This window comes from Rousettus aegyptiacus, unplaced genomic scaffold (genome assembly GCF_014176215.1).
Source record: "Rousettus aegyptiacus isolate mRouAeg1 unplaced genomic scaffold, mRouAeg1.p scaffold_m13_p_2, whole genome shotgun sequence".
NCBI classification, from domain to species: domain Eukaryota; kingdom Metazoa; phylum Chordata; class Mammalia; order Chiroptera; family Pteropodidae; genus Rousettus; species Rousettus aegyptiacus.
In genome coordinates, this window is record NW_023416295.1 from 106,697,081 (window position 1) to 106,719,514 (window position 22,434).

The 22,434-nt window shown below is 32.5% G+C and overlaps 1 non-coding gene and 1 pseudogene across 1 annotated transcript; one reads left to right on the top strand and one right to left on the bottom strand.

The window, feature by feature from the left end:
• Window positions 1-22,434, top strand: part of LOC118613590 — a 167,984-nt pseudogene that overhangs the window by 134,378 nt on the left and 11,172 nt on the right.
• Window positions 8,068-8,186, bottom strand: LOC118614755. Its single transcript, XR_004956142.1, has one exon. It is a non-coding gene; the product is annotated as a 5S ribosomal RNA (ribosomal RNA).

Below are 22,434 nucleotides of genomic sequence, written 5' to 3' on the forward strand. Positions count from 1 at the left end.
AGGGAAGGAGGAAGGTAGATGGGGTAAAAGAGGAAAATTTGTGGTGACATTAAAAAATTAAAAATAAATGAAAAAGGTCAGGTATATTTCATAAAGAATCAAGTAGAAATTCTATAACTGACAAAGATAAAAAAGACAGCCTTTGAAATTAAAAATAAAAGAAAACCTTAAAGTACATTTTAGAAAAGAGTATGACAAAACACAAATATATTTATCTTAAAAATATAAATGAGCTCACCTGAACTATTTAAAATCAGAGAGAAAGAAGTAGGGGAGGGAAGGAGGAAGTGGGGGAGAAAAAGATTAAGATTTCAGCTTGGAGATAAAAAGAAAAAGCAAAGTCCAAACCTGTAAAAAGAAAACCTTTAAATAATTCACAGATTAAAAAAAAAAAAAGAAATGTAATATGTCATGTTATTTAAAACAAAAATGGTCAGGGAGTTATAAGACAAAGTCAAATTTGAGCAAGATGGATTGTGAGGAGGTACAAAAATTTTCACATTTCCCACAAAAACAATAACGAATAAACTACCACAAACTGTAGAAAATAGTACTAGGAAAGCTCTGGACTAAAATGAAGCAGCATCAATAACTTTGCAAAGCTCAAAACCCAAGGATAGCCACACAGAAATGCACAGAATGCATTTCACCCCATGGGGAAAAGGAGAGCCCAAGCAAGCCTCATCACCATGGACATTTGCAGACTTTGCTACTGAGGAACTCCACAGTCTTCACCAATGCTGAACCTACTGATGGAGCTGCCTGGAGTCTCAGCTAGTATGTCTCTTCCCCATTGCTGGAGGTGTCACTGTGGTGACACCTGCCTCCACATCCCCCAGTCACTTCTGTGCCCTGCTTTTCTGTACTGAAATGTCACAATCTACAAGACTAGAGCTGCCACTGTTCTGCACTCAGCCCTCAGGTCCCAAGTTGTGGTTTTGACCAGCCATTATCGAGCAGAGCTTCCTTCGCTCTGTACCCACCCTTAAATCCTAAGTCAGGGCTTTGACCTGCCCCCAATAGGCTGCGCTGCTGCAGCTATGTTCCCTAGTTCCAGCATTCTAAGTTATAACTTTGATATGGAATTACCAGGACTGCACTCCTGCTGCTTTGTGGCCTGAACCCACTTCAAATTACCATCACTGGGCTGCACTGCTACCACTATGTGCACCAGCCCCAAGGTGTCTAAGTCATGGCTTTGACCTGCCAACATCTGGGCTGAGCTGATGATGTTCTGCAACTGCCTACAAGGGCCAGAGTTGGGACTTTGACCCACCATCTTCAGGGCACACTGAGTCTAAGTCACTGGTATGCTACATCATCCCAGGGCCCAAGTCACTGGAGCCCAGGTCACTCATATTTCCCAGATAGGAGCTTGTGCATATGTCTGATGGTTTGGCTTTTGTGGCTGCTGCCACAGGATACATCCCTTGATTGCTCAGCTCTGGTGGCCAATAGGAATACATTCACAAGTTCCACAGGGCTTTAACAAACAGAAAAATAATTAACTGACTATTCTTCCAGATCATTGCAAAAGCAGCAGACTAAAACATCCAGACATTTCCCTGAAAGAGGACTATTTATATAGGTCTTAAAAACTACATTCTCAGGGGCAGGATTCTAATGTAACATGCAGTCCTCCCCAGAGACTAGGGAAGCCAGCGGGTGCCATCTTCATGTTCTCCTTCTGCCCAATCCTAAATTACTGGTGTCCCTGTGAAAGAAGCTTATGCTCACGTCTGGTGGCATTTTTTTATGGCTGCTGCCCAGAGGACACAGCCCTTGACAGCTTGGCTCTGATGGCCAATAGGTCTGTGTTCATTGGTTCCATGGGACAGTAGCAGACAAAGAAATGAAAGAAATGATTCTTAACTAGCTTTCCGCGAGGACTCAGTGCAGCAGGTTACAAACAACAACAACAAACCACACCCTAATCTCCCTGTCATCCCCTGAAAGAGGCATATTTAAATACTTTAAATGATGTTGCCTGAGGCTAGCGCTTCCAATCAGCCCTTATGTAGGAGTTGGCTGAGATCCTCTCCTTTTAGAACACTGGAAGATCTTTGCACACCCTCAACTATGGGAACCACTAAGAAAAAAGAAGGCTACTTGGACAATGTTTTCAGAGACAACCAAGAGCTAGGGCAAGGTTCAAGGATAAAGTTCCTCTCCTATACAGTGCAACTCATTTAAGACTGGGAGAGGTGACTGTTTGATCTAATGCACAAGAGTCAAGGGAAGTAGAGAGAGGACTATGCCCAAATGAAAGAAAAAGATAAAACCCAGTAAAAGACATTAATGAAATGGAGATAAGTGATTTACCTGATAAAGAATTTTTTTAAAATGGTTATAAAAATGCTCACTGAGATCAGGAGTACAATATATGAAAACACACACACACACACACACACACACAAGAATTTTAATGAAGAAATAGAAAATATAAGAAAGTTCCCCCCCTCAAAAAAAAAAAAAATCAGAGTTGAAATATAATAACTGACCTGAAATATTCAACAAAGGAGTTCAACAGTAGACTTCAAGAAGTTGAAGAATCAGTGAATTCAAAGACAGGAAATTGAAATTCATCCAATCAGAGGAGCAAAAAGAAAGAGAAAAGAAAAAGAGTGAAGACAGCTTAAAGGATTTAAAGAAAAACATCAAGCAGATGTTCATATTATAGGGATCTGAGAAAGAGAAAGAGAAGGAACCAAATACTTATTTATAGAAATAACGGCTGAAAACTTTTCTAACCTAGGGAAGGAAACAGACACCCAGATCCAGAAAGCTTTAAAAATTTTGAAAACGATGACCCCCAAATCCCTATACCAAGACACACTATAATTTAATTGACAAATGTTAAAGACAAGGAGACAATCTTAAAAGTAGCAATAGAAAAACAACTTATCGAGTACAAGGGAACACACATAAGACTATCAGCAGATTTTTCAGCAGAAGTCTGCAGGTCAGAAGAGAGTAGCCTGATATAGACAAAGAGCTGCCAACCCAGAATACTCTACCAGGAAAAGCTATCCTCCAGAATTGGAGAGAAAAAAAATTTCAAGACAAGCAAAAGCTAAAGGTATTTATCACCACTAGAGTGGCCTTACGAGAAATGCTAAAGGGGTTTCTTTAAGCTGACATGAAAGGGCGCTGATCAGTAACAGGAAAACATATGAAAGTATAAATCTCACTAGCAAAGGTAAATATTTTTTTTTAAATTCAGAATTATTTAATGATGTGGTAGTGGTGGGTTACTTATAAATCTATAAGAAAGTTAAGACAAAAGTAGTAATAATCCAATAAATACAATGTTATTAATGGATACACAAATAAAATATACATATTGTGATATCAAAAACTATTTTATGCTGGTCTCAGCCTATCAAAAATCAATGTTGTTGTTGGACTGGCTATCGTGGTTCTTATTACAATTACAAGATGCCCTTCAGCAAATATCATCAGGAAACTTTGAAAAAATAAAGGTATATTATTCACAGACTTGGATATTACACAGCACACCTGGGGCCATACAACAAAGTTGTGGGGAGAGAAAGAAGTAAAAAGAGAGGAAAAGGTGGGGAGGGAGAAGGGTGAGAGGGAGAGAGAGAAGATACAAGCATGGATCTGAGGGTTTGCTTTTACTAGAGTTGAGAACAGGGGTTTAGGGTTTTGTAGGCTCACTCTTTTTTGGTGAGTTTATAAAAGCAGGAATTAAAATCAGGGAAGAAAAATAAGTAGCTTAAGTGGTCAGTTATTGAAATTAACCAAGATCTCTAAAACACTGGAGCCTTAGTGGGTGGAGGTAACCCAGCTTTTTATTTATTCTTGTGGTTGGCATAGTGTTTATTGAAGATTGCCATCTTTGAAGTAGATGCCTCTTTGAAATGGATGCCTCAGCAATCAGAGCTTAAGTTAGGCACTTGAATTACAAAAATGAAAAACAAAATACAAAAGTCAAGAGTTATACAACAAAAATATAAATGTGGACAGAGAGATTAAAATGTATCTTTAGAATGTGTTCAAATATAAGTTGTTATCAGCTCAAAATAGATTATTATAATTCTAAGAATGTTTATGTAAGCCTCTGGTAACCACAAACCAAAAACCTATAGCAGATACACAAAACACAGAGAAATCTAAGCATACCACTACAGAAAATTATCAGTCATAAAGGAAGATAATGGGAGAACGAGAAAGAAAGAAAGGAATTATAAGATAGAACATAAATAACAATATGTCAGTAAGTTAACAACAATAATTACTTTAAACATAAGTGCACTAAATTCTCCAAAAAAAAATATATATATTCCATTCAAATAGAAATCAAAAGAAAATTAGCATAGCTATACTTATATCAAATATACTTAAAGACAAAGACTGTAACAAGAAACAAAAAATGTCATTAATGATAAAGGGGTCAATACAACAAAAGGATATAACATTTGTAAATATTTATGCAACCAACATAGGAGAACCTAAATATAAAAAGCAAATATTAACAGACCTAAAGAGAGAAATAGAGGTCAATATGATAATAGTGGGGGACTTTAATAGTCCAATTTCATCAATGAATAGATCATCCAGACAGGAAATCAATAAGGAAACATTTGATTTATGCTACATGTTAGATTAGATGAAGCTAACAAATATAAAACAATCCATCCAAAAGCAACAGAATATACATCCTTTTCAAGCACACATAGAAATTTTTCAGGATAAATTGTATGTTAGGCCTCAAAACAAATCTTGATAATTTAAGATTAAAATTATATCAAGCATCTTTTCCAACTACAATGACATGAAATTAGAAATCAATTACAAGAAGAAAACTGGAAAATTTACAAATATGTGAATATTGATTAAATATTCTAATGAACAACCAATGGATCAAAGAAGACATCAAAAGAGAAATCAAAAAAATGTTTTGAGACAAATGAAAATGTAAAAATAGCATACCAAAATTTATGGGATACATCAAAAACAGTTCTAAGAGGGAAAACTCATAGCAATAATAGCTTATAGTAAAAAACAAGAAAGATCTCAAACAACCTAATATTATACTTCAAGGAACCAGAAAAGAAGAACAAAACAAGCCCACAGCTAGTAGAAGGCAAGAAAGATCAAAGAAAGAATAAAGAAAATAGAGACTAAATACAGTAGAAAAGATCAATGAAATTAAGAGTTTTTTTTTTTTAAGATAAACGAAATAGATAAAGCTTTATCTAGACTCACCAAGGAGGAAAAAAGAGAACTACAATAAATAGAAATGAAAGAGGAGATGTTATAATGAATACCACAGAAATACAAAGGATCATAAGAGATTTCTATGGACAATTATACATAAACCTAGAAGAAATGAATAAATTTCTAAAAACATACAACCTATCAAAACTGAATCATGAAGGAAAAAAAAAAAAAAGATTGGAACCGACCAATTATTAGTAAGGAGTTTGAATCAGTAATTAAAAATCTCCCAAAGAACAAAAATTCAGGACCTGACGACCTTCACTGATGAATTATGCGAAACATATTTTAAGAAAAAATAATACCAGTTTATTTCAAAATCTTCTAAGAATTAGAAGAGAAAGGGACACTTTCAAACTAATTTACCAGGCCAGCATTATCCTGATACCAAAGCCAGATAAGTACACTATGAGGAAAGAACATTATAGGCCAATATCCCTGATGAACACGGATGCCAAAAGCCCTCCAAAATACTAGTAAATTGAATTCAAGAGTACATTAAAAGGATCTTACAGAATGATCATGTAGGAAATAACCTTGGGATACAAACGTAGTTCAACACACACAAATTACCTAATATGCCACACTACATTAACAGAATTAAATATAAAAATCATATGATCATCTCAATAAACACAGAAAAGTAACTTGACAAAATTCTATATTCTTTCATGATAAAAACTCTCAACAAATTAAATATGCAAAGAATGTATCACAACATAAAGGCTATATATGACAACTGCATAGCTAACACCATATTCAATGGTAAAAGCCTTTCCTCTGAGATCAGTAAAACAAAAATACCCACTCCGAGCCCTTCTATTAAACATAATACTGAAGTCTATCCCTGAAATTAGTCAAAAAAATGAAATAAAAGGCACCCAAATCGAAAGGAAGAAGTAAAATTATCTGTTAATAGATGACATGATCTTATATATAGATCCCTGAAGACATCAAAAAACTATTAAGAACTAATAAATTCAGTAAAGTTGCACTATGCAAAATCAACCTACAAATATCAGTTGCATTTCTATACACTAACAATGAACCATCTAAAAAATTTAAAAAGCTATCTTATTTACAATAGCATCGAAATAATAAAAATGCTTGGGAATAAATTTAACCAAGGAGGTGAAAGACCAAACTATAAAAATTTGATAAAAAAATTGAAGAAGACACAAATGGATCAATATCTCATATTCTTGAATTAGAATAATTAATATTGTTAAAACGTCTATACTACCCAAAGTGATTTACAGATTCATTGTAATCTCTATCTAAATTCCAATTAGAATTTGTATAGAACCATAAAAGACCCTGAATATCTAAAGCAAGCTTGAGAAAGAACAAAGCTGGAGACATTACAACTTTCTGATTTCAAAATACAATACAAAGCATAGTGATCAAAACAGTATGGTACTAGCATAAAAGCAGCACATAATCAAGTGGAAGAGAATAGAGAGCCCAGAAATAAACCTACATATATAGAGTCACCTAATTTTTGACAGGGGTTCCAAGAACACACAATAGATAAAGAATTGTCTATTCAATAAATAGTATTGGAAAAACCTCAAAATCCATATGCAAAAGAATGAAACTGGATTTCTGTCTTATACCACTGGCAAAAATTAACTAAAAATGCATTAAATAGTTAAATGTACTACCTAAAACCATAATACTTTTAGAAGAAATTATAGAAAGAAAGAGCTTTAATATTGGTCTTGCCAATAATTTCTTGGATAGGATATCAAAAGCACAGGCAAAAATAAGCTAAAATAAAATAAGTGGGACTACATCAGACTAAGGAGCTTCAACAACAGCAAATCATAAATAAAATTTTTAAAAAACCTACAAAATAAGAGAATATTTATAATCATATATCCAATAGGGGTTACTATGCAAATTATATGAAGAACTCATACATCTCAGTAGCAAAAAAGCAGATAATCCAATTTAAAAATGGTCAAAGGACCAAAATAGACATTGTTCCAAAGACTATTTAAAGGGCCAACAGTTACATGAAAAGGTGCTCAGCATCACTAATATCAGAAAATGTAAGTCAAAACCACAATTAGATATGACTTCATATCTGTTAGGATGGCTTTTATTAAAAAAGATGCGAGAGAACAAATGTTGCCAAAGATATGAAGAAAAAGGAATTCTTATACACTGTAGGGGGGAATAATAATAGATGTAATTGTTATAAAAAAATTATGAAGGTTCCTCAAAAAATTAAGAATAGAACAATCATATGATCCAACAATTCCACTCCTGTGAATATATTCAAAGGAAATCAGTATTTCAAACAAATGTCTGCCTTCCCATGTTTATTGCAGCATTATTCACAATACCCAAGATCTGGAAACAACCTTAAGGTACGTCAATGGGAAAATGAATAAAGAAGTTGTGAGGTATACACACACACACACACAGACACACACACAGAAATATTATTCAGCAAGAAAAAAGAAAGATCTTGACATTTGTGACAACATGGTAGGTCAACTAAGGCAGACAAGTACTTTATGGTGGTTACCAGGGACTGAGGGGAGGGAGAAATGGGGAGATTGAGGTCAAAGGATACAAATTTTCAAATATAAAAGATAAGTTCTGTGGATCTAAGCAGAACTTCTTAAGCATTCGTTCACACACACATACACACAAACACATGCTCATATACACACAGATAAAAGAGTTAACTATATAAGGGGATGGATGTATTACCTTTTTTTTTTTTTTTAGGCGAGACAACCCTTGGTTGACTTCACAGATTGCAAGGACCTTGTCAGTTTACAATCCCTTATTTTTTATTTTTACTTTTTATGCCTACAGCACCTGGTCTTCCTAGGTGGTCTCCGATCCAAGTACTAACCAGGCCCAACCCTGCTTACCTTCTGAGATCAGAGAGGATCAGGCTGGTTCAGGGTGGTATGGCCATAGGCAATTATCTTAATCTAGGTAATTGTTCCAGAATGTATATGTGCATCAAATCATCACATTGTATACTTTAAACATATACAATTATATTCGTCAATTATTCCTCATTAAATTTGGTGGAGGTGAGAAGCTAAATTCATAGCATAAAATCATTAAAAGAGATTAGAAAGTTACTTTATGATGCTCAAGATGACTGTTAGCAATAAAGTTTTAATAGTTTAGAATATTTACTAAGAATAACAAAGTCAATATTATAAAGCGAAACTATAGAACTAAAGAAATATTTTTAAAAATCCCTAGTGTGAGAAAATTTAATTCATTTCTTTAGTCTAGACTGATAAGTGGATAAATAATATGAAAATAATAATCCAAAGTAAAGACAGATCTAACAAACCTTGTGAATGTGATCAGTGTCATTGAAATCTATTTAACTCTACATGTGAAAAATTACCACCTACATGTTCATAAAACAATAAATATGATCAGAATCTTCACTATTAAAAAAGCTTTGATAATCTTGAAATATAAATATTGTAAAGATATTATCTGAAAGATATTATTAGAGAAATAAAACTAGAAATCTAACATAAAAATCAGAAACCCAAATACCCCACCAAAAATAAATTATACTTTTCCTAAACAATTTTTCACTAGAGAATCAAATCAATGTTACAAAATCTAGAAAATATTTAAATGAAGATGTACTATATTGAAACCTATAGAATATAGCTATAACCATATGAAAATAATCCATAGCTATAAATTTTATGTCAATTAAAAGAATTTTAAAATAAACTACTAGATTTAATAAGTTAGAAAACAAATCACGAACTAAGCCAAAGAAAAACAGAAATTATTAATGATAAAAGAAACTATTTATAAATCTGAAAAAATATAACCAATAAAATTTAAAGTTAGTTCTCAAAATAATCATGTAGTCAACAAACTACTAACCAACCTAGTCATAAAAAAATACAAAATATTTTAAAATATGGAATAAAAACAAAAAATTAGAAAATTAGGAACATTATAAAAGCTTGTTTGCTCAATAATAAAATAGATTTGAAAACCCAAATAAAATAATTTTTTTCTAGAAAAATGGAAACACTGCATTTGGAATATCTCAAACATGTCAATTTCCACATAATAAATTACGTTGTTAAAATAAGACTTCCTACCAAAAATGCTAGGCCTTGGTTTTACATAGGAAATTCATAAAAATCCTTAATAGGTCATTTCAAAGATATTTAAACTCCTTTAGGTCATAATTTAAAAAATAACTAAATTATATTTTTCAAAGCACAACAGATACCAAAACATGTTAAATACTGCATAAAATACTACATACCAATATTATTTATGAATCATAATAAGATGATCCATTAAAAAATATCTACAGACAGAATTCAGAGTTATAAGAGCAATATGTTATCTCTAACAGGTGAGGGGTGAAGAAGTACACAGTCACAGGGGTGTAGAGTAAAGCATAGGGAATAAGAGAGAAAAAAAATTAAAATTATTTTATAAGAAATAACTCAGCATATAAATTAATATGCATAAATAAATAGCTTTCAAATAAAATAGTTTGAACCATATTGAAGATTTTCACTGGTCAAAATACATAAAAATATAAGCAATTCAATTAACAACTGATAAAAAGATTTAGTAAAATATATAATGGAAACTCCATTTACAAGAGTACAAAAAAATATACAGTGTCTACAAATTAACTTAACTAGAAATAAATAAGGACTTTGATTAGAAACTTTAAAACACTAATGAAGGAAGAAGACTCAATTTATAATGCAATGTGGTATCAATTAAAAAGTTTTTTTGACCGTATAGGAAACAAACATGATAGCCAGGAAAATTCTTTAAAATAAGTGTAATGAGTAGCCTTTGCCTCCTAATATTAAAATATACTATAATATTTCCATAAGTAAAATAAGATAGCACATTAATAGACTATCAAATTAGAAAAAGCCAGAAATGTATGCACATATTTATGATATTTTAAGATACAAAAATGTTTAGCTCTCAGGAAGGAAAAAATAGCTCATTCTATAAAAGGTTTTAGAAAACCTGGGTAACCATTAAAACAAAAATGAATTTGAAACTGTATTTCACATCATAAGAAAAAATTCAAAATGAATTAAATATTGAAATATGAAATTTTAACAATGGTGTGAGGTGCAGCTGGGAAATGAATGACCTCAATTTCCTCTTTCAAAATCAGAATGGCCTTCTAATTACACAATCTAATTTCCCAATTCTTTATCCACTGGACATATTTGAACATTTTGCAGCTGTTCATTTCCATTTGAAATGGCTCAAATCTTTGGCTCCAGTGACTTCAGAGTTCAATGCAGACTCAGGCCAGGCAGACCGTTGCTTGTTCAGTATGCCAATATATAAAGAACACTAAAATATCACTGAATATGTGATAAGAAGAAAAATGAATTTCCAAGACTTCTCCTAGATACATTATTGATTAAACTGCTCAAACCTAAGGGAAACTGCCTTTGACTCCCTCTCTAATGACAATGTTTTAAGGAGGTAGGTTTTGTTAACTCTAAGTCTTTTGTTTTGCTGAGAGTTATGCAAACTGAGGTTATGTCTTTTTCCAATATGCTGCCAAGTAAGTGTTTAGCCTCTTCTCTGAATGAATGAGAAATAGTTGGAGAGTGAGGTTGGAATGTGCGAGAAGCAATTGGCTTGCTGGGTATGTCCATGTCTCTATGTGTTGTAGACACTATATTTTCTGACCTGTCTCGTTCTTTAAAGTCTTCATCTCTAAAATCTTTCTGTGCTTCTTAAGTATTATCATTTTCCCCAGTTGGGTCCTCCCTTTGAGAGATCTCATCCACACTCAGAATTCAAAAATCAAAAATATATGCTGATGACTCCAAAACTATAAAATCATATCTTTAGTCTAGAAAACTTTTGGCTCCAGACAATTACTATCAACTCCCTATTAAATTGTCTCAAGCAAGAGACAATCACATGTAGGCAGACACACATAGTAAAGAGCAAAGACTATGTGGGTTCGAATACCAGGTCAACCAATTACTAGCAATGTGATCCCACACAAGTTGTTCAGTTTCACTGAGCTTCCGTTTCCCCACCTAAATAATAAAAGTACCTAATTCATGAGATTTTCAGATTATTACATTTATAAAGCATGTAGAACAGGACTTAGCACAAAGTAAGAACTATATTAGTGTTAATTGAATATAAATAATAAATGCGTAAAATTTACAGTGGGTGTATTCCAGATAGAACCTCCAAAGAACTTATCCAGGTGCTTCATTAGAAAGCCAATAGTTAAACTTCTGTCATTAAGGACTTTGATAGTCTATGAGCATGATCCAGGAGAAAAAAGCAGTTGACAGTAGGAGAAACAAAGCATTGTTCTTGAAAACTCAATAAAAGGATTCTTGTCCTTTTACTCTGTATCCCTTCCTATAGCAGCTACAGAAATAAAAGAGAAAGAAAGATGGTGGGGTGATGTCAGAGAGACATACAAAAACCTTCCATTTGACTCCATGTGATAACAAGGAAATGAGAGAGCAAATTGCACTTCCTTCTTACTCCAGTCCTTGGTCCCAAATTAGGCCTGTATTGTAATGGGAAAGGATATGAGATTGAGTTGTAAACTAGACTAGACTTTTTAATAACAAAGTAGAAATAAGTTATAAAATCTACCCAAGAAGTCATTAAGAGATCTGCTACCTGCAGGAAGGAAGATTTGGCATTGCACAGTTGAGGATATTTATTAAAGAAAGAAAATCCTTTTCAAGTGTGTACCCAACAAAGATCAGACTCTCCCATAAACCTGTTATAAAATATATAGCTATAAAAAGAGGCAGTCTATGGCACTCAAATGGCTCTGGTTGGATAAACTACAAAATTTAAAATATTTATCAAATAAAAAAAATCAATAACATTTGATAGAAACCAGGAGTTATTTAAAATGGCTTATACTATAACTGATTTTATTGCCATAATGATAAAAGTCTAATATTAAATATCACTTTTTACCCAATATAAATAATTTCATTAAACTCAGGAATTTCTACAGCCAAATGTGCCTTTACACACAGAGACATATACATACACATTCAAAATTTGGGATATTGTCGTATTCTAGCAAAATAAAAATTATATTGTTAATTATTCCCCTTATTTCAAATTTTCACTTGAATCAGATTATATAAGGCAGATACAAATAAAAGTGATAAATAAGGCAGGCAATAAAGAGTGGACAATCACCTACTCAGTATTGTTTGAAGAATGCAAATGAAAACATCTATCGGATGCAGAATTGTATTTTGCCCATTACATTATTGACTATATCATCCTTCAGTATAGCTATCTCATCTTTTACTGGGATTAGAATGATAAAGCAGGGCAGAAGGGTGCAATGCATTATTTCAAAAATACATATTAAGTCAGTTTGTTAATGTATAAAACACTGTAACAAAATATATGTAATAAACATTAAATATATGTAAACTTTTGGTTATTATCATTAATTCCTGAAATGTGAGGAGTTTACATGCTCCTACTAAAGTTCATTAGTTCATTAGTTGTGGTAGACTTTATACCTGACTAAAGAGTTGAGATAGAGAATTGGAAACTCTCAATTTTAGCTTAATGAAAGGGTAAAGAATATACAGTAGACAGGTGAGACAACGTGAGGATTTAACAGGTAGATTACAGATGATGATTTGCAAAGAACAACTTTTTGGAGAATCACAGCCAAAAGTAATGATTCAGTTAGTTCCTCCACTTGAAATATTTTACTAACGTTTTTCTTTTTAAAGTTCACTTTCATAATAATAGCAATAGAAGACACAGAAACAACATGAAAAACAGGTGACCCTAGGAGAATGCCATGTGATGACACAGGCAGAGACTCGAGTGATGCAACTGTCAGCCAAGAAATGCCAAGGATTTTAGGCAACCACCAGAAGCTAGGAAAAGGCCAAGAGCACGGCCTTGTACCCACCTTGATTTTGGACTTTTAGCCTCCACGACTGTAATAGAATAAATTTATTTTGTTTTAGCCACCAATTTCATTGCACTTTATTAATACACCGCTAGAAAGCAAATATAGATTTTAGTTGAAGGGATCTGCCTGTTACATGAAAGTCTCTAAACATGATGGGGATGGAAGCTCTCTGCTTTGTGTTAGTTTCTTTATTGCCTCTCTCACAGCCCCATATAATTCTCTCTAAATCTGAATCCATAAATACCATAGGAAAATTTACTGCAAACACCAGATTCTTCAAATCAGCTTCAGCTGGTTCCTTCAGGCATTTCTGGCATTCCCTATACTTTCCGAATCTCTACAGATGTCAGCATCTCAATTGTTCCAAGGTCCTTCTCCCTTCTTCCTCCTTTTCTTCCTTTTTATCCTCTCTAGTCTCTATCTTTATCCTTGTCTCTATCTCTATTTCTTTTATTAGTTTATCTTCTTTATCATTTTGTCAAATTTTAAGTTTGAAATATTGCTTCAAAAACTCTTCAGTACACTTTCTCTGACAACTGCTCACTTTCTGAGCTGGTATACATAGCTAGCAAGACCTTGGACCCATTGCTTATCCTATTCCGTGGAAAACTTCCACCTCAGTTTCCTCAGTTCCATCTATAAGGAAGTCATAACAAAGGGAGGTAGCCATTATCCAGACACTCTAAGATACATAGTTCTCAAAATGTGGTCCCCATACTAACAGAATCAGTAATACTTGAGGACTAGTTAGAAATGCAAATTTTCTAGCCACAAGCCAGACCTACTTAATGAAAAGCTCTGGGATTGGGGTCCTGCCATTTTTGTTTTAATAAGCTCTTCAGGTGATTGATTCTGAGGCATGCTAAAGTTTAAGAATTGCTATTATAGATGATTCTCAGCAAAGTAACTGACCCTGGGAGAAAGGTAGTTAGTAGTTAAGTCAGAGGAATGAGCTAGAAGCAGATCAGCAGGGTTAATTAAAAAAGTGAAAAGGCTAGAGCTGTGAGCTGTGTACTGTGGTTCCTTCCCTATTGCTTATTCAAGGGACTCAGGAGAAATTGTATTTTAATTGGAATAAGTAAAATGATCATTATTAATGAGTTATGATAAAAAGATGTCAATTTTAATTTATGATTTGGTCATTTATTTACTTAGCAAACATTTATTGAAATTTTTTCATACAATGAGGATACAATACTCAGTAAGACAGAGACCCTGTTCACAGAGTTAAATTCTGGTAGATGTAAGAGAAGGAAAATCCTTTACCCATTTTGGTCTGTGTCTGGGACTAAAAGTTAAGTTGACATAAGGTAGAATGAACAGGAGAAAGTACACAAGTTTTGTTGGTTTTTTGCATGTATATGAGAGCCTTCACAGGAGAATAAAGATTGAAGAAGTGACCAAAACCACAAAGCTTTTATAACTTTTAGACAAGAAACAATACATTTGTGAAGAATTGATAAAACAGAAGGGTTTGGGATAGGGACAGTAAATTGTGGAGAAGTGACCAGAAAGATGAGGGTTCTTGTAACAAAGTTTTTACAGATTTCTCAACCTCAACTTCCCATCTCTGGTGATAAGAATATCTTTCTTCCTCAGTACAGGGAGGGCATCTTTCAAATGGGAGTTTTAGCTCTTGCTTTTAGGAAGAGAAAATGAGGGTCAGAGTACCCTTCTTTCACCTGCTATTTCTTAAATGCCTTAAAATTAAAATAATCAATACGCCAAAGTGGCATATTTTGGGATGACATGCTCTGAATTCCTTCATAGGGAAGACAGACAATAAAAAGTAAATACTGTAAAATTATAGGTAGTGTTAAGAGTTATTAAGAAAAATTTTGTAAGAAATTATGTAATAAAAGAGATTAGATGATGGGATGAGCAGAAAAAAGCAACACTTAAACAAAAAAGTGAATGAAGTTTGGGAAAGCATCTTCAATTTGGGAATAATATATTCTGGCAGAGAGAACAGGAAAATTCAAAAACCTTTGGTGGACTAAACTTGAACTTTTCAAAGAACAGCAAGATGTCGAGTGTGGCTGCAGCAGAATTAGCAAAAAGAGAGGAGGGTAAGAGATAAAAGTAGAGGCCAAATCATGTAGGACTTGAGGACATCTCCAGGACATCAGATTTTTTCCTAAATGTTATGTGAATTCACTGGAAATTTTTTTCAGTAAGAAGATTGACATGATATCTCAGCTGCTGTGTGAAGAGACTATAGGTAGGGCAAGGGTAGAAAAAGGTAAGATCATTGAGAAGTCTAATAGTAGAGGTCAAAACAAGAGTCATGGTAATTTGGATTAGAGTAGTAATAGATGAGATAAAAGTCATGGTCAGATTATGGAAGTATTTTAAAGGTGCAGCTAACAGAATTTATGGGTGCATTGGATGTGAAGTGTGAGACAATTTTGTGAGTTTACTATAACAAAATGATTAGACACAGATGACTTCTAGATTTGGGGGCTGAAAAAACGAGTACTTGATAGTGCCTTAGTGAGAAAGGGGTCATTGGCAGCAACAGGCTTGAAGCAGGATATTGAAGTCAGTTTGGGCATGTTAAATTTGCCCATCTAAATAAATTTCTTGAGTAAAGTGCCATATATATCATATTGGTGCTGAGGGGATAGGCAAGACTGGTGAGAAAAATCAGGAGGAATGCATGACTCTTAAAAGAAAAGTTCTGAAGACAACACAATCCATAGAGAGAAAGAAAAATGTTAAAAGTGTTCGTAGGTAAGTAAGAAGACACTGAACTTCCTTGGTGTGAGATGGAATGTACACCTAGAAACTAAATGTCAATATTTGAGATAAGCATTCAGTAATATTTATTGACAACTTGAAACAGACTCTATTCACAGATGTGTGTCTGGCTACTTTGATAGATTACTAGTTCAATAGGACCCTGAATTTTCTCTTCAGGATCCACCTGGTCAGTGAACAACAAAAATTTACACAGATTTCTTATCAATTAATCAGAGCTGATGTTTTAATACAAAGGCAAAAACCTCAAATGAAAAATATAAGTTAAGTTTTAGATGTTTCCTTATGTAGAAAAGAACTAGAAGAGAATATTTATAGGAAATACGGTAACAAAAAGCAGTATAATAACAGTAGGTTCACGGCCAAACTTTAATGATTTATTTAATGTATTGCATATTATCAAGAGAGTTTAATAAATGTGTTCTGTTGCCCATTAATGTGGTTTACAGAAACAAACCGATTTAATATATTTTCTTCAAATATTCCTGCATATCTTCTTAGCCAATATATTAAAATAAGTTGTAACTCTGAATATTTCATTTATTATTATAGCCTAAAGACACAAAACCTATTTTTGTAAACTTGTTAATATGTATATATTAAATATGTCTAATGTTTGTATTTTAGAAAATCAATAAATATTTGTCGAATTTTATTTGAACATTAGAACTTGAAACAACTGACTTTTGTACCTTAGGATTATATATAAATATATATTCTTAGGTTTTATATATCTCTATCTATATATCTATCTATATATATGTATATACAGACATAAATTTTTTCAGCATAATGAAAAACCCAGAAAAAATAAAATTATAGCTAAATAAGAATGCAAAAAAATAAAAAACCTAATAGTAAAATAGTGAGAGGCACAATTAATATCAGCTTTTAAAACAGAACTAGTGAAACATGCACATCGTTTTTTTCTTAATTGTAAAAAAATATATTCTTTGTAAACAATATGATTTGGTTACAAATTCACACTAGTAATTTCATAGCAAATGTATAACACGTGTACCACCATGAAGACAGGAGCATGCTGTAATCAGACTGCTTTGTGAATTTACTATAGCAAAATGATTAGACACTGGATTTAATCACGCCACGTCTGGGATTTGGCATTCTAACAACTGTAGCCTAGCTGCCAGCCCTGCCACAGTGGTAGAAACTTACCAGTCCTTTATAATAAGCTTGTCTGGAATTATTCCTTTGATTACTTTCAAGTGAGAAAGTTAAAAAAAAAGAATTACATACATCGTCTACATTTGCGGAGATAGCATGAATCACATGTGATTTGAGGCTTCTCTCACATCTTACTACCCCATGGCATCCATATGAGTAATCTGCCATGAAGTCAGGAAATGAATATTGGATACTTTTCATGATGAAACTAATAAATTATTCTAATGAATTCTGATGAACATGAATTAATACAATCCTCTGAAAGATTTCAAATTACATTATGCTGGAGCATAGAATAGCTTGTTATATAGCCTTAGTGCCATTCCAGTTCTAAAGGAATATATTATAGTATAAATATTATAATATGCAATCAAATTTTGCTGCCAAATCATATCTACTAAAATACAACAATTGAATGTATCAAACATCTATAGTAAAGTTACTTCTCCTATGGTAAAACTTCAAAATGCCTCCTCTCAATCACCATATTTTCTTTTTTGACAACCGCTTCTAGAATGATGATGCCATTAACAGAAAAACAGAAATGTTGCACAGGGAAACTGATTGGAAAGGGATATTCAGAGTCTGTTTTGAGACATTGGAATTTAAAATGACATTGCATTATGCAGATGAAGATGGTGATCATTTGTAAATATCTTACTGGTGTGCTTGAAATAAAGTAAATGCTAGCTGCGGTAACAACAAATCTGAAAATCTTACTAGCTTCATATAAGTGAACTCTTTGCTCCAATGAAGACATTTTTGTTGGCAAGCATTTCTGTTTATTCAGGGGACAGGTTTTTTCATCTTGTTGCTCAGACCTAGTCCAGTATCTCTCTTTATTTGGTGAATAAAGATCAGAAGAGTCAAAACTTCTGTGTGGAAAATCGTTGGAAGCTGGGCCTTGAAGTGACACACACTAAACATCCTTGTCCACATTTATAATTACACAGTTTATTGTGTAAAACTGTAAGGAGGCTGGAAAATATAGTATATTTGTGTGCCAAGAAGTAAAAGGTGAACACACGAATCTGTTACACTTTGTTTGGCTAAGAGGTGAGGAATTGTGATGTGAACCTGGGCAGCAGTATAGAAGTGACCACAATAACTTGATGATAGATGAGAATTTTGAAAAAGTGGGTGCACATGAAAAAGTCAAAGTTTAACACTGCATCTTAAGAAGCTGTGGTACTTATGTAACAAGAGGAGATGTAATCTTTTCAAGTATATTAGTATTAAATTAATCTTTATAAATATGAATTGCATTAATGTTAAGTATTTTGTCAATAGGAGGAATAAAATCAACACATTGAACTGATTGAAGAGATCTAAGTTTTCTCTTCTTTAGTTTTATCCATCATTTAATTCCACTTTTAAGAAAACATCTTTGTTTGTGTAAGTTAAATTGATTTATTCTACTTTTTGCCTCTGTGACGATGTAGCCCCATTTTATACCTGTATAAAAGGACTATTCACTTTCAATCACTTTCCACAGTATTAAATACCTCTCCTGTACTTTATTCATAGGTATTGTTTTAATTCTTTGTTGAATTGAATGAAACTATGCAAAATAAGAGACTAGCCATATTTTTTGGGAAGGCACACAAATAGAATCTCTAAGTAGATACATTCAGTATTTCAAATTAAATATCATTAAAAAAGTGGCTGTTTGCATATAACATGATACAATACTCTACACATTTTACGGTAAACATTGTTGACTGGAATTTATAGTTGAAATTTACCTCCAAGTTTTTTAATAGCTTTTTTCCATTAAATGATTTTTAATTGGCATATTCTAATATCCTCAATATTCATTTTAATATTTACATGTCACTCTGACAGATGTTTCCAAGGGAAATGTTTATTTCAATATTAACAGCAGTGAAATGTCTGCTGTTGGAAGGAAATAAATTTGTAATTTTATTTCTTAAAATTTTGCATGGGCCAGTGGCTCATCACCCACATTGTCTACCATCCATCTTGGACAAACATATTTATATTAGGAATGGGCAACCATTTCCTTAATCTTACCTGGAATTCTAATTGTGTTCTTCTGAGATACATGAAAATGTTCTTTCGATTTCTATAACCTTTTTATTTGCCTATATCCATGTAATCCAAAACAAAGAACGCTGAGATAGAAGACATAATTCATTTTAAATTATTAAAAATATAATAGTGGAAAAAGAATACCTACAATTTAAAAGGCAACCTACCCTTTTACTCAACCTTCTAAAAATAGCTTCAGACTGGAAGAGATCTTTCTCATTATAAATGTAAGAAGTACATCTGGTATTTTCTTGAGTTCTGTGGTTGTACAGAGTTTTATCTTGACCTGATTTTTATCTTCTAAAGAGTTTTAAAGGAAATGAAATTGTGTAATCCATGGCGTATACCTTCCTATTACCACTTTTTAGGAGAAAATCAGACTAGGTGAACTCTTATTCAGTGAATATCTTATATATAATGAGCATTTTTTAATAAGTAAAACCTAATGCTGCAATGTAAGGACTCTTAAATATGACTGCTAACTCTCTAATGAGCTATGTCATAATACTAAATAAGAAAAATCTAAATTTATTATTGCTTCCAGCAGAATATCTGAACATAACACAAATAATAGCTGTATTGATTTCGGTCCAGGTGTTTTTGTCAGAGCCAAATAAAAATTAATAACATAATTTCTGCAAAGTAAAAATTGTTTTCCAAGCAAAGTAAATATGATGATTATATCTCTTTACACAATGTCGTTTCCCTGCCCCACTCCTGAGAGTTATGACTAGTTCCCAAGAAGCCTAGAGGATAAAAGTTGTTTGGAACTTTTTAGGAAAGAGATTAACAATTGGTTCAAGGACTTCAAAAAGTCCTTAACAATGGCTGCTTTTACACGGGTGAAGTGATGGCTGCAACAGGAAGGTCAATAATTAGATTTTGTTCTCATGTCTTTTTACCGAAATTCAAACCCCAACTCAACAGCTTTCTAGCTGTATTCAGACAAAGGGCTTAAACTCTCTATTATTAATGTTTTTTTTTTTAAATCCGTAAAATGGAAACAGTGATACTATCTAATTCATAAGATTGTAAATACTAATTTTGTAAAGTGCATAGAACAGTGCCTGACACACAATAAACTATTGTCATTAAATTTTTGTTTATAAAGTAAGAGAAAAAGATCATAGGAGAACACAAAAGATAAATATTACCTGATGTCATGCTTCTGTTTTAGACCAATGACATGAAGCTATATAACTAACACATTCATTTACTCATCCATTTAGTCATATTTTTAAGTTATAGTCTCTATCAGGCTATTTGTTAGAGGCTGTGATTATAGCAGTGAATGAGACAGACGTGACCAAACACTGAAAGCCCATAGAATTTTACCATTAGAAAGTAGTATACAAAAATATGCAATTAAGAGTTACAACTGTCTTGAATCACGTGCTTAGTACTATGAGCCTTTGTAATTAATAGCAATAATAATAATACATTTTAATTTTAATCAACAGTTATTGTACACTTGCTTTCTCTATCTTCACAACAAACCATAGGGTATACATTATACCCATATTATAAATAAGAATCTTGAGATTGTACATAATTTAATAGTGCCTCGGAGCTCACACAACTAGTAAAGTGACAGGGCCAGAATTCACATTTCTTCCCTTACTCACTTCACTAGCTATTAAGAAGCAGAGTTCCATTTTAGGAAATCCCTACATTATGTGCTATTTACATTTTTTTTTTTCTCCTGAGTGCTTTCCTCTCTGTCAGGAAACATTCTCTATTTTTACCCTGAATCAAAACCTATTCTTCACTCAAGACATTGGTTCACAAACTTGCCTACACATTGAAATTGCCCTCAAAATATTATGGCTTGAACCAACTACTAGAAATTCTGATTTAATTGGTCTGGAATATTGTCTGAACATTAAAATTTATAGCTCTTTAGGTGATTTTAACATACCGTGGATGTTTAGAACCAGTGAACTAAGGTATAAATGAATTCTTGGGTAGTGCTTAAGATAGGGATTAGAGATTTAAATTAAAGGGATTAAGTTATAATTTCTCCAGTATCTGATACTTTGAAGAAACAGTATAAAACAGAAAAAAAAAAACAATGTTTCATAGAGATTTACAATCTACAGTTATGTTAGAGGAGAGAAAAAAAGATGGGTTGAAGGCTGGGTATCAGGGAGGAGATAAAAATTGTCTGTATTGAGACACTATATGGAAGAGATATCTTCACCTTCATGTTCACCTCATTATTATTCCCAATAGCCAAGACATGGAAGCAACCTAAATATCCATCAAAAGATTAATGGATATATAATTTGTGATATACACACATACACAATGGAACATTATTTAATCATAAAAAAATATGGGAATCCTGATATTTGAAAAAACATGGATGGTAAAGGCATTATGCTAGTGAAGGAAATCAAACAGAGAAAGATGAATACTGGATGAGCTCACTTATATGTAGAATCTTAAAAAAAATAAACTCATAGAAAAAGAGATCAATTTGTGGTCACCAGAGGTGAGGGATACATAGATGGAGGAATTGGATGAAGGTGGTCGAAAGGTGCAAGCTATTAGTAAATAATCACAGGTGTGTAATGTACAACATGATGATGTTAGCTAACACCACTATATGCTATATTTAAAAGTTGCTAAGAAAATAGATCCTAAAAGTTTTCATTACAAGGCAAAAAAAATTTTTTGTGTGTGTTAACATGACATGATAGATGTTAACTAAATTTATTGTGGTAATCATTTTATAATATCTGTAAATCAAGTCATTAGGTGGTACACCTTAAACTTATACCATGCTGTATGTCAATTATATCTCAACAACACTAAAAAAAAAAAATATTACCTAGCACATAAAATCACCTATTACATGTTAGCCAGGTTGGATTCAGTTTTTGTGGGGACTAATGTTTATAAACTTTGGGGGACTATACTTAAAAACAAAATAAAAAAAAAATCACAAATTCAAAATTAAATACATTTCTGTCATTTGTTTAGAACATTTTAAAAATTACAAAGAACTACAAAATTTAAAAAGCTGACAAATATCAATGTCACAAAATCTAGAAAATAAAAAAATTGTGTATTATGGCTTAACACACTAAAATATTTTCTATATTTTTGGCTGAATTCTCTTTGATTGTCTATTAACATGAAAATTATTTTGTAATAGTATTTTCTATAAAGAATAGAAAGATAATTAAAATATGTTTAAATATATCATTATTATTGATAGTTTTAACAAGATATTGATA